Genomic DNA, 12584 nt, shown 5'->3' on the forward strand with positions numbered 1-12584 from the left:
TCCTGGTCATAAAGTTTTTTTTTTTTTTTCTTTAACAAGAGTCATTGGAATGAAGTGGGATTCTGCCCGTCATGGAAGAACATCACTGCCAACAGATGAGTACTTCAAAATGCTAAGGATCTTGATGAGCTTTCTGTAACTAAGGACCGGTTAACACATAGTCACAGAGGGAGTATTGCTAAAGTGAAGACCAAGGCATTTGAAGGAGGGAAATAGTTCAATGATGTGCCATTGATATTGGAAAAATATATCAGGAACAGAGATTTTAATCTGGAAGTTGTCCTGAAGAACATTCATGGTTTTGCTCCATATGCATAACAGTTTGGCTTCTAGTCAAGCAGGAACTTTGGAAACCTCTGAGTAATGTATTTCATTTTGCAAAAATGGCACTCCATGTTAACTCCTCAGGAATCAATTTCTGTAACTGAACACTAGTCACCTGGGTCTCAGCTGGGACTCAGTTCACTGCCATCAGCTTAAACTTTCCTAAATGAGAGTATTTACTAACTCCAAGGTTGCTGGCACTTTGGAGTATTTTCTTTACTCTGAGATGAACATATATATAACTAGCAGGTATATGAGAAGCACATCTCCCTACAAAACGGTTTAAAGCTTTTACACTGATGTTCAATATTCACTCAATTTATTCACCAATTCTGCTTTATTCTTCAAACTTCCAGGGCTCATAATTATGGGTCTTTCCTTTTCATTAGGGTACCTGCTCCCTAAGTGAATTAGCAGCTTGAAATGTGGACATAATATACATAAAATGTGTGCATGTGGAAAGGCAAATGTCATCAAGGTTGCCATGGGGGTGGGTGGGAATTACACTCCTTGCAAAAGTCTAAGCATCATCTTTCCTTGTTATATATTTGTTGTAGAACATTAATTTATTACATCTTTGTTAAAATGACTATAATAATTTATTGTATTTTTGACTGTACGGGTGACACCATAAATGGGATCATAAATTTCAAATTTGTTTAACTGTATTTATGCTAGCATATACTCTTAAAAGCCACAAAACTTGTAGGCAATATTTTGTGTCTATCAGTTTACATGCATGAGTCAGCTTACCATTTCTTGCCTAACTGTTGTATTTGGCCAGAATTTTCTTCACTGCAGTAGTGTATCTGCATAAAGTAGCTCTAAGAAACTCAGAAGGAGTTAGTGACAGACTGTCTATCTCAGGTCCCCAGGTAGAATTTTGGCACAGTTAGTTTTTGTATAACATGAAAATAGTCATGATACTTTAAGGAGTTTGGACTCTTTCATGCTTGAGAAAAACATTAGCTGCTGCCTTGCAAAAGCCACAGGCATTCCAACAACCAGTGCTGCAATGAGTGGAAAGATCTGCAGCAGTTCTAGTACCAAGTCCTGTAAAACAAAGGGACTCGCCATGGAAGAGCTCCTGTACCTTTTGGTAAGTATGCATTTTCTTATGCTGTATGAATTGTTGCATCACAAGCCATTGCTATATAAATTATCAACCAAATGCATATACTGTATTCCATAACTGATGACATATTATGCTGCGATACTGTAAACCACGCAGTTGTATTTAGAATCAGATGATTTTAGAAAAGATAATTTATTTTAATATTTTAATTTTCATGACTATGGGACACATCATTTATGTAGGCCTATTTTACATCAATACTCATATAGCAGTATTATATTGGGTGGGCGCTTGCATATTGGCACTGTGTTTTGTGTGTGTGTGTAGAAGATACATAACATTGCTGTCTGCATACATAACCTTCCTGCATAGTTGTATTGGATGCACATGCATTATGGTGCTTGTGTGTCCCTCCTGTTTTGTTTTTGATGTGGGACACATGCACAATGCTACTGTGTACATACCATATTTTTAGGAAAGGTAGCATTCATACTGGTGCTGAGTGCTCCCTTGTAGAGCAAGGGGAGCACATACATTAATGCTGCTTTGCGCTTACATGCTTTCCCATGTATGTGCACTTTGTGGGGGCACATGGATAACAATGCAGTGTGTTTACCTGTTATTTGAGAGAATACATACATAATACCAATGCATACATGACTGTTGTATGCTGAAGGTTTACATATATAATGATGGTATGTGCTTACATGCTGCTTACTGGGAAATTATACATACTTTTACTAGTGACAACTTTCTGTTTATGGTGTTATACATGTTGAATGGAGTGTGTGTGTGTGTGTGGGGGGGGGTGCATGCATAAAAGTAGGCTCACCTGCATCTTAGGAGTGTGAATCATAGGCATACTGATGATAGACAGTTATGTAGCACGTTCAAGGATGTTCTGCCATATTTGTGCAAAATAGTTACATGCTTTTGTGGCAGCAAGTGGCACAGTTGTCTTCCTTGTATATGCTTACATGCTCATCTTGTTGTGCTTATGTATATTAGTGATGGATACATCACTAAAGAGGGGCATATTTCTGTTTGTCCTCTAGTGTTATTGTTATATAGTGGACAACTGTTTCTTGGTTAGTGTGTGTGTTTGTGTTTGTAGGGATGTGGCCTTTGATGTGTGGTGTGTATCTGTATGCCCATATGTAGGTGTGTTTGTGGGTGGAGTTAACATTTCCTTTTACTTTTATTTATAGTGCTGGGCTCCCATGAAATGCATTTCACATCATGTGATAGCAGCAGATAGATGGGCTGCATAATCTTCTGCTCGTTTACACCCTGTAAAAACGTTATTGGCCAGTTTACCTTTATTTTGCTGCCTTGGTATATCTGTTGTTAATTCATTGCTTACTTGCATAAACATATTCAGATGTTAACTGCAGTCATTGTGAGGCCTATGCATCTTTTCTTTTAATTTATTTTATTTTACGTGTGGTGGCATTACAACACTCAAGTGCTGTGCTGTCATGGCATCAGCTGTGTCCTCTTATTTTACTGTACATCGTTGGTAATCTAGCGTTGGATATAGGTTCATAGGATGTTACTAGGCTATTGACTCGAGGGTCTTTACAAGCCTAGCAGTAAAATCCCAATATAATACTAGACGAGAGATATAGTCTATGCCTAAGATTTTTCTAGCAAGGATTACACATGTCTAGGAGAGAAGCAGGGGCAATCCCCAGCAGAAGTTTATGGTTTCCCATCCATTCATCCAGGTTGCTCTTAAAAAGGGTCATGGAAGTCCTCTGCTTGAGATGGACTGGAAGCCTATTTCAGAGGAGTGATAACCTCTGACAAATGCATCTGTCTGTCCAGCAGGCAGGTTCTATTTATGTTAGAGGCTAGACTGAGGTCCCTGGAATGGGTGACTCTAGCCCCATTTAACATATGAATGTGCAATCTTTTCATTAGATTTGGGTCAGAGATAGCCCTGTAAGCCAGCTACAAGTCGCCTCTAAGTAGTCTATATGCTACTAAGTATACTGACAGTGACTTCAGTCTGTCTGCCTAAGACATGTGCTGGAGACACTGAATTTTCTAAGCAGCTGCTGGTATTTGGTGTGGTACATATTGAAAGGAGCATTATATTCAATAACAGGCTTGATGAGGGATGAGTGCAGGTGAGTTATAACATCTTTTCCTCTTGAGGTGATGCCTTTGCTAATCAGGTGAATGACGTAGAATGCCTTCCTTTACACAGCAGACATATGGTGGTCGAAGTTGAGGTCACAGTCAACTTGTGTTCTCAGATCTCTCACTACAGAATTGGTACTTAGGAAATGAAATTATTGTTTATTTTATAATAAGCAGGGGCACTGTTTTTACCGAAGGGAATGATGATGCATTTTTTAGCATTTAGTTAAAGACTATGGCTTTGGCACCAATCATTGGTCTGTATAAGCCCCTTTTGAAGATTGCTGACATCACTAGGGGATTCAATGATAGCACCTAATTTGCAGTCATCCGCAAACTTGGTTAGCCAAAGCCCCTCCATTTTGGGCTGGACTTCAGAGAAGTATATGCCAAAACAGAAGGGGCCCAGCACTGACCCTTGTGGGACCCCACTGGTGACAGGTCTGCTGGTAGAGGTGAAGTCTCCCACACTGAGTGTTTTCAATCTGTGAGCCAATTTGCAACCCACATGACAACACAGGAGTTGATATTCAACTGGGTTAGTTTTCAATGATGTCCGAATATGGGATTGTGTCGAAGGTCTTGACCAAGTCAAGATAGGCTGTGTGCATAGCTTTACCTTCGTCTATGGCTCTGGTCACATTCTCAAAGAAGTCCACCAGCTTTAGCAAGCATGGCCTACCCTTGACAAAACTGAACTGGCATGGAGCTAGGGTTTGGAGTTTACATATATCCTTATTTATAAGATCCATGATAATTCATTCCATTGTGTTACAGATGAGGCTGGTTAAATTTATGGGTCTATAGTTACCTGGGTCTGTTGCCGAGCTGCCATTGTGGAGGGGATAACAGTCTCTGTTTTCCATTCAGTGGGGACAAAGTCAGTACTCAGGCTGTGGTTGAAAAGGCTGTCTAGTGGAGTAGCTATCTCTTGTTTCAGAACAGTAAGAATGCAACCTGGAATGCCATTTGGTCCCATGGAGTCTGTGTTCTTAGTCCTGGAGAGAGCATCGATGACTTGCTCCTTGGAGATGCAGGGAGGAGGTGATGTTTAAGACATGGTTTGTGGGATGCTTGGGCAGGGATAGGGGGTGAAATTTTTACCAAACCTGTCTTCTAGCAGGTTTGCAATTTCAACAGAGTATGTGTGTGCAATACTATCCACAATTAGTTTAGCACATATCTGAGTCCTACCTTTTAGGGTGTGGATGTAGCTGAAGAAGGCCTTATGGTTATCCTTGGCTATGGTTGCTAAATTTTTCTCATAGCTGCTCTTTGAGGATTTTATGAATTGTGTTATTTGCTTGTTTAGGCAGAGGGGGGCTCATAGGTAGGTACTAGGCTATCTGCCCGAGGGCATTTTTAAGTCTATCCAGAGTGTGTTGGCTTTCGCTGCCCCATTGATTAATTAACTGAGCCTCTGTCAAGCAGAGCCAATGAAGTGATCCCAGGGGTATATTTTCTGTTACCCATCCACTCGTCAAGGCTTCTCTTGAAGAGTATTAATGAGGGGTTCTGCCTAATGTAGTTTTGTTCCAAAGCATGGGGAGTCTCTGCTACAGGAATCTATCCCTTCAGCATGTTCTATTTATTGTTGTGGTGAGGTTTAGTTCACTACAGTGCATGGCTCACAGTGACTTGATTTCTTTAGGTGGAGCATATCCATCAATTCTGAGTTGGACATGGCTTTGTAAGTCAGGCAGAGATCACCTCTGAGTAAGTGAGATGCCACTGAGTACAGCCAGAGTTTTTTCAGTCGGGCTGCATAGGACATATGTTTGAGGCCATTAATCCTCTTGGTGAGGTGCTTTTGTGGTCTTTCCAGCTGTTGGAAGTGTCTTGTGAGGTACATCCCAAATTGGGGCATTGTACTTTATGATGGGTCTGATGAGTGATGAGTAGAGGGGCACTATAACCTCTTTATTTCTAGATGCGAACCCCTTAGTAATTAGATGGGCCACACAGAAGGATTTCCTGACTACTTTGGCTAGTATGATTGTCAAAGGAGAGATTGCTATCTACCTGGGTCCCCAGATCTCTTATTACCTCTTCTGTATTAAGGGGGCTGCCACCTATGTGGTAATTCGTGGGTGTTTTGTTTTTCCCAAATGGGATGACTATGCATTTTTTGGCATTTAGCTTGAGGCCATGACTTTGACACCAGGTGTCTGTCTCAGTAAGGCCTTTTTGAAGGATGTCCATGTCAGCCAGAGAGTCGATTATGGCTCCCAGTTTGCAGTCATCAGTGAACTTGGTTAGCCATAGTCCTCCTGTGTTTGCCTGTACTTCGGAGAAATATATGCCGAACAGTAGGGGTCCCAGAACTTAGCCTTGCAGGACACCACTTGTGACTGGTTTAGAGTCGGACCTGGAGCCCGCTATTCTTACCATGTGAGTTCTGTCTGTAAGCCAGATGGCAACCCATCTTGTGACGTAGGGGTTTATGTTCAGGCTGGTGAGTTTTTCTATAATACCCGAGTGAGGAATGGTGTTGAATGCCTTGGCGAGATCAAGGTAGGCTGTGTGAACCACCTTTCCCTTGTCTATGGCCTTGGTGACTGTCTTGAATAAGTCAACCAGGTTTAGTAGGCATGATCTGCCCTTAACAAAGCCAAACTGGGTCAGGTCAAGTGTTTGGAGGTTCTCAATGTCTTTGTTAATGAGTTCCATGATGATGCGCTCCATAGCCTTGCAGACCAGGCTAGTCAGGCTTATGGGGCGATAGTTACCAGGGTCAGTTGTGGCCCCTCCTTTGTGGAGCGGAATAACCATTGCTGTGCACCATTCTATGGGCACATAGCCTGTGGAGAGACTGAGGATGAACAGCGTGTTTAGGTGGTGGGTTAGTTCATTCTGTAGTTTGTGCAAGACGCAGCCTGGGACACCATCTGGCCCCATTGATGCTGTGTTTTTGGCTTTTGAATGGGCTGCTTTCACCTGTGCTTCTGTGATTTCTGGGACACTACACTTTTCCGGTATTGTTGTGGGCCCTTTTGAAGGTGAGAGGGAGGTGAAGTATGCACTGAATCTATCTGCCAGGATGTTTGCAATATCAGTAGGTTCAGTATATTTTGTGCTATTTTGCACTAGCTCAGAGCATATCTGTGAGATTCTTGACATAGCTAAAGAAGGCTTTGTGGTTATCTTTCGAATCCTTGGCTATTTTTTTTTTTAAGTTAGCCTTGGATGATTTTATGAGGGACCTTAGTTTCTTACTGATACTGATCAGGGATGTCTTTCCTTCTTGGGATTTGCTTTTTTTCTGAACTAGTTTCCTCCTTCTGTTGTATAACCTGTTTATGGCAGGGGTCCACCAGACTGGTTTCCTTCTCTTAGGGGAGTGAGTCTTGGTCTTGCTAGGGATGGCACAATCCATGCATCCTTGTAGGTGCTCATAGAGTGCAATTCTAAAGGATTCTGCATCTTGGGCAGTGTTATCCTTTAGCGTGGGGGCTGTGAAACTTACCACCTCTGCCTTAAGTGAGGTGAAGTTTGCTTTAGAAAGGTTTTTCCACTGTGGTTTCCTTGGTTGGGGGGTGGGGGTGGACATCCAGGGTGATTAGTTTATGGTCTGATCTAACCAGTGATGGGTTGACCTCCGGTACGGAACACCTGTCACCCATGTTGGTGATGACCAGGTCCAATATGTTGTGGCCTCTGGTAGGGGAGTTTACCAGCTGATCCAGGGCATTTGAGATGATAAATTCCAGGTAGTGCTGAGCCTGGGAGTTTGCACAAAAAAAGTTTTCCCAGTTAATGGTAGGGTAATTGAAATCACTCAATATCAGGGTGTTCAGTAGGACCTTCATGTTTTCCAGTGTCTCCAGAAAGGCGGAGTGGTGGTCCTGGGTCATGGAGGGTGATCTGTAGCAGGCCAAAATTTGCATTGCAGATTTGCCCGATGTGAGTTGCACATGGATGATCTCAGAAGTATCATGCTGCACCAATAACCTGGAGTTGTGAGTATCCTAGATGACTATGGATACACCCCCTCCTTTTGTGTTTCGGTCCGTGTTCTGTGGCTGAAATGTGTGGTATAAGTTGTAGCCCAGTAGTTCTGGAGTGCTCTCTGGAGCCTTGAACCAGGTTTCAGTTACTGCACAGACGTCAACGTTATCCATACTTAGAAGTGCTTCAAGCGCATGCATTTTGAGATTTAAACTCTTGGCATTGAGTAGCAGAACCCTCATTTTTTTACTTGTGCTGTTTACGGTGGTGGGTTTGAATTTTGAGCCTTGCCTAAAAAAGGCACTATGGGGGCAGCAAGAGCCTTGGCCAGTATTCGAAAGCCAAGGGGTGACAAGTGCAAGCTGTCTCTTGCGAAGCAACGTGGCTTGTCGAGCATGTCATCCCAGGCTGACAGACACTGGATCCGGTGCTCTTCCAATTCTGGGTTCTCACTTTTGTATTTAGACAGCAGCTTCTTTCACTTATTGTATAATCTATTAATGCTAGGTGTCCACCAGGATGGTTTGTTTCTTCTTGAGGATCTTGCTTCAATCCTATCAAGCACAGTTGTGTCTATATATTTGTGTAGATGTTTATACAGGGCATCAGTGTATACCTTAGTATAACTGTAAATGCCATATGTGGAAACTCAAGCTTGGAAGCCTATTATACCATCTCTTAGGAGGGTAAAGTTAGCTTTGGTGATGTTTTTTAACCTGACTTCAACTTTGGGGAGTTCTGGTGCTATGGCTACTTCAAAAATAACTGATTTATGGTCATATTTAACCAGTGCAGGCCCTACACTTGAGATGTTGCATCAGTCACTCATATTGGTGAGGAACAGTTTTAGAATATTAGAGCCCCTAACGGGGTGGTACACTATCTGTTTCAGGGCACTGGAGTTAAAGTCCAGGAACTTTTATGCAAGTGAGTTTGGGCTCATATAAGATTCCCAATTAATTCTGGGATAGTTGAAATCACCCATGAGTAGGGTATCAAGTTGTACTTTGATTGTCCAAAGTAGGTCTAAATAACCTGTGTGGGTTTCTTGGTTCATGGAAGGGGACCTTTAACTGACAATGACATGAAGGGGGGTCTTACCCACAGTAATGTAGTTATCTTGTCTAACCAGTCTATAGGTGTAATTATCTTTAATGAAGATAGATACTCCACCTACTTTGGTTCTCACACCTTCAATTTGTGGTCTAAAAGTGTGGAAGGCATTGTAGTCTTGCAAGGCCGGGGTACTTTCTCGTCCTTGAACTAGGTTTTTCTGACTGCACAGATGTCACCATCATCCAGAGAGAGGAGTGCTTCCAGAGTGCAGTTTCACATTTAAAATCCTAGCATTTAGCAGCATGACCCTTCGTTTCTTTGTGTTTGATATTTTCACAGCGGAAATCTTGTTTTTCTGACTGCCTAAAAAAGGCATTATGGGGGAGGCAAGGGCCTTGGCCAGCAATCAAAATCTAGAGGTACCAGGTTTAGTCCATCTCTGGAAAAGCAGAGTGGTCTATCCATCGTGTCATCCCTGGCTGACAGGGACTGGAACACCTTAGAATGACACCAGAAACTAAGCCAATTATTGAAGTCAATCATTTTTTGTTTTTATTGTGGTATCATCCTAGGCGAGGGTAAAATACTTTTCAAAGCTAGGGATATACCTGTCTGGGACACATATTGAGAGAGCTCAATCATGCCTCTCTTCATATAGTCCAGAGCGGTACATCTCAAGTCGTTCACACCAACATGAACTATGATGGAGTCATAACATTACTTGTTGTTGAGAGGCCTGAGTGCATGTGTGATATGATGAATCCGTGCACCAGATATGATGAATCTGTGCACCAGAAGGACAGCTGACCGTACCCTTCTTCTTGTTTAACCTGGTGAGTGGGGGATCTGTATGTCTCACTATAGAGTTACCTATAACTAAAACATTTGAAATACATGTGTATTGCCTTAAGGGCTTATTTGTTGAGACACCAGTGCTAGTTGTTTTTATGTGTATTGGGTGCTTTTGGTTGTAGTGTTAGGTGTACCATGTTTGTATTTTGGAGGTCTCTGGTGTTTAAGTAGGTTTCTGGAGATTACCTCCACATATGAAAGTTTATGTGTTGGGTGTATATTATGAGTAGAAGTTGTGGTATGTGAGCAGACAGCCTGTTTAGTGCTGCTGTTCTGGGCATGAGAGAGCAGTGATTGCAGATACTTAGTGTAGGTGCATATATTGCAAATTGTACTTGAGTGATTTAGGAGTAAGGGTTTATCAGTGTACATGAGGCAGTTGCTGCACTGCCTCAAAAAATCCATGTCAACCAAGCTAGCAGGAGAAGCAGAGGGAAGCTGACAGTCCATAATGCAAGGTTTGAAACTTGTATCTCCACAAATAAGGAGAAAAAGATGGGGTTATCTAATAGGGGGATATGTTTGAGAGACTAAACTATGGGATGTCCAGTAGGAGGGTCTAGAGGAAGGGGATCTGTAGGGTCTGATATTGATAGGTAAGAGGTAAAATTGCTGTTGGGTGGTTCACTGAACAGCTGAGAGCTGTTTAAGAACTGCTCTGCTAGATAGCAGCCACTCCTAAGTGAAAATATGTCCACTGGTGCTTTTACGTCTATAACCGCCAAGAGCAGTGTGTGATGGTACACTATGCACAAACAACAGCAAAGCAGCTAAAACAAAGAAACCAATGAAAACGCTCAAACTGAGCCCTGAGCCAATGGAATAGCTCAATCTGAGCCCTGAACCAATGAAATAGCTCAAACTGAGCCCTAAACCAGTAACCTTCAGTTAGACAGTCCTACTATACACTCCTGCCATGATGGTACAGTCCTATTGTACACTCCTGCCATGAGGGTACAGGGGGTTTCTCCAAAAGAAGATATCCTTATTTTTAGTGCTCAATCCTCAGAACTGGATTTAGCCAGTCTGAATCCAATCTATACTATGGCCAATGGAAGTGCAAAGGAACAGCAGAATTAAAGCAGAATACTTTTTTCTTAAATTAAATAGAGAACAGAGTAGACCCCCAGCACAGTTTTTTTTTCTTAAAATAAATATAGCAACAAAATAAAACAGCAGAACAGATTTTTTTCCTTAAATAAGTATAAGCAGCAGTTGCTGTGAAATACTGTCAAGTGCAACAAATGCAGTAATAAAATTGAAATTCAGCATTCATAGCTCTCTTGGATGACTTGGTATGATAAGAGGAGGAGAGGCTGATTGCCTAACTCTCTGGAGCCTTTCTGAGATAAGCATGAACCCACACAAATGCGGTCCTTAAGTATAATACAACAGCAAAGCAGCTAATATAAAGAAATCAACGAAATAGCACAGACTGGACCCTGAGCCAGTAACCTTCAGTTAGATTGTCCTACTTTACACTCCTGCCATGACGGTACAGGGGGGTTCCCTCCAAAAGAAGATGCCTGATTTTTAGTGCATAATCCTCAAACAAATTGGATTCACCTGGACTGAATTCAGTCTATACTACGGCCAGCAGAAATGCAATGGAACAACAGAATTAAAGCAGAATACTTTTTCTTTTTTTTTTCCGTAAATTAAATAGCCAACAGAGTAAAAAGCAGCACAGTTTTTTCTTAAATTAAATATAGTAACAGAATAAACCAGCAGAACAGGTCTTTTCTTAAATAAGTAAAAGCAGGAGCTGGTGTGAAATACAGCCACGTGCAACAAATGCAGTAGTAAAATGAAAACTTAGCATTCGTAGTTCTCTCAGTTGGTTTGGTAAGATCAGAGGAGCAGAGGCTGATTGTCTAACTCTCTGGAGCCTTTCTAAGTAGTCAGTAGTTGGTGCATGGTGCACAGCTGCAGTGGTTTTATAACAGCCTGCAAGATCTGAATGCCCAGCTGTCATGTTTTCTACCTGTTTGATTCTGCCTCACTCATAGTCTATGTTTTGCAGATTAGCAGACAAATGAAGTCAATGTCACTCCACTGGTTGAGCAGAGTGTTAGGCTGTACTGTTAGCAGCACCTCCAGGACAGAAGTGCAAGACCCATATATGTGAATTCCAGAATTCCAAACACAATGTTATGAAGAGAAGGCATGGGAGTGACCATCAGAACTCACTAACCTGTTTTGCTTACTGTTTTTTTAGAATTGGTTTACCTTCCATGCATCCTTCATCACCCACTGGTTTTGAACCATCACATCCTTGAAAAGGCTATCCACTGTAGCCTACTTTAAGTGGTGAAAAGCAAGTTCCTCATACTAACCATATTTACCTCTGTTACCATGCTCCCTTTTTTCTTAGAGTTGATAGGTTCTTGGACTTGTTCCTTGATGCTGTGGGCATTTCTGTTGCTCCATTGTCCTTCTCCTGAAGAATTCACACACAATTTTATTTGGAATTTACTATATTATTTCAGTCAGTTTCCTCTAGATTGATGCCAGCCATCATAACACTGTAGAAATACAGTCTCTAAAGCTACACCAAACATTTCATGTGAAACAATGAAATTTGATGATACAGATAGAACAGAGTTTCTTACATTCCATTACCAATGCCTATCACTATGCTTTCTAACATACAGGTCCTGTGTTTAATACTGTTTTCATTGCAATTTAAAACTGGATGCAGTTATGTTTTATTTTCTTAAAAGTGTGCTTTCTTTCAATGCATTCTGTTTTTGAGATTTTGTTTTCCAGATATATCGAATGATATGGAATCTAAGTTGCACCCTCTGCATTCTTTGGACCTTAAGGTTCTGACAGGATTTTCCATATATTACTATGCATTAGCCTTGCTGCTCTTCTTGATGTCAGCCATATAACTGCAGACTTTCCTTTCCAAGCTGTTTGTAGCATCATATATAAAAGCAACCAAGATGACCCTTCCCACATCTGAATTTTGTCTTATGCCACTGCATGTTTTCAGTTTCTTATACACACTGCATTTTATATTTTAAGGCAGAAATCAAGTGAGCAGTTTTAGGCTCAAAACGATAAGTTCAGGGTAACACTATAATACATTATTCACTAAAACTGCAATGAATCTGGGCAATAAGCTTTCAGAGACAAACTACAGAAAATACAGCCCAAGCACCAATTGTCAAAGCTAAAG

Source organism: Protopterus annectens, chromosome 16.part0 (assembly GCF_019279795.1).
Source record: "Protopterus annectens isolate FY-2018-M chromosome 16.part0, PAN1.0, whole genome shotgun sequence".
NCBI classification, from domain to species: Eukaryota; Metazoa; Chordata; order Ceratodontiformes; family Protopteridae; genus Protopterus; species Protopterus annectens.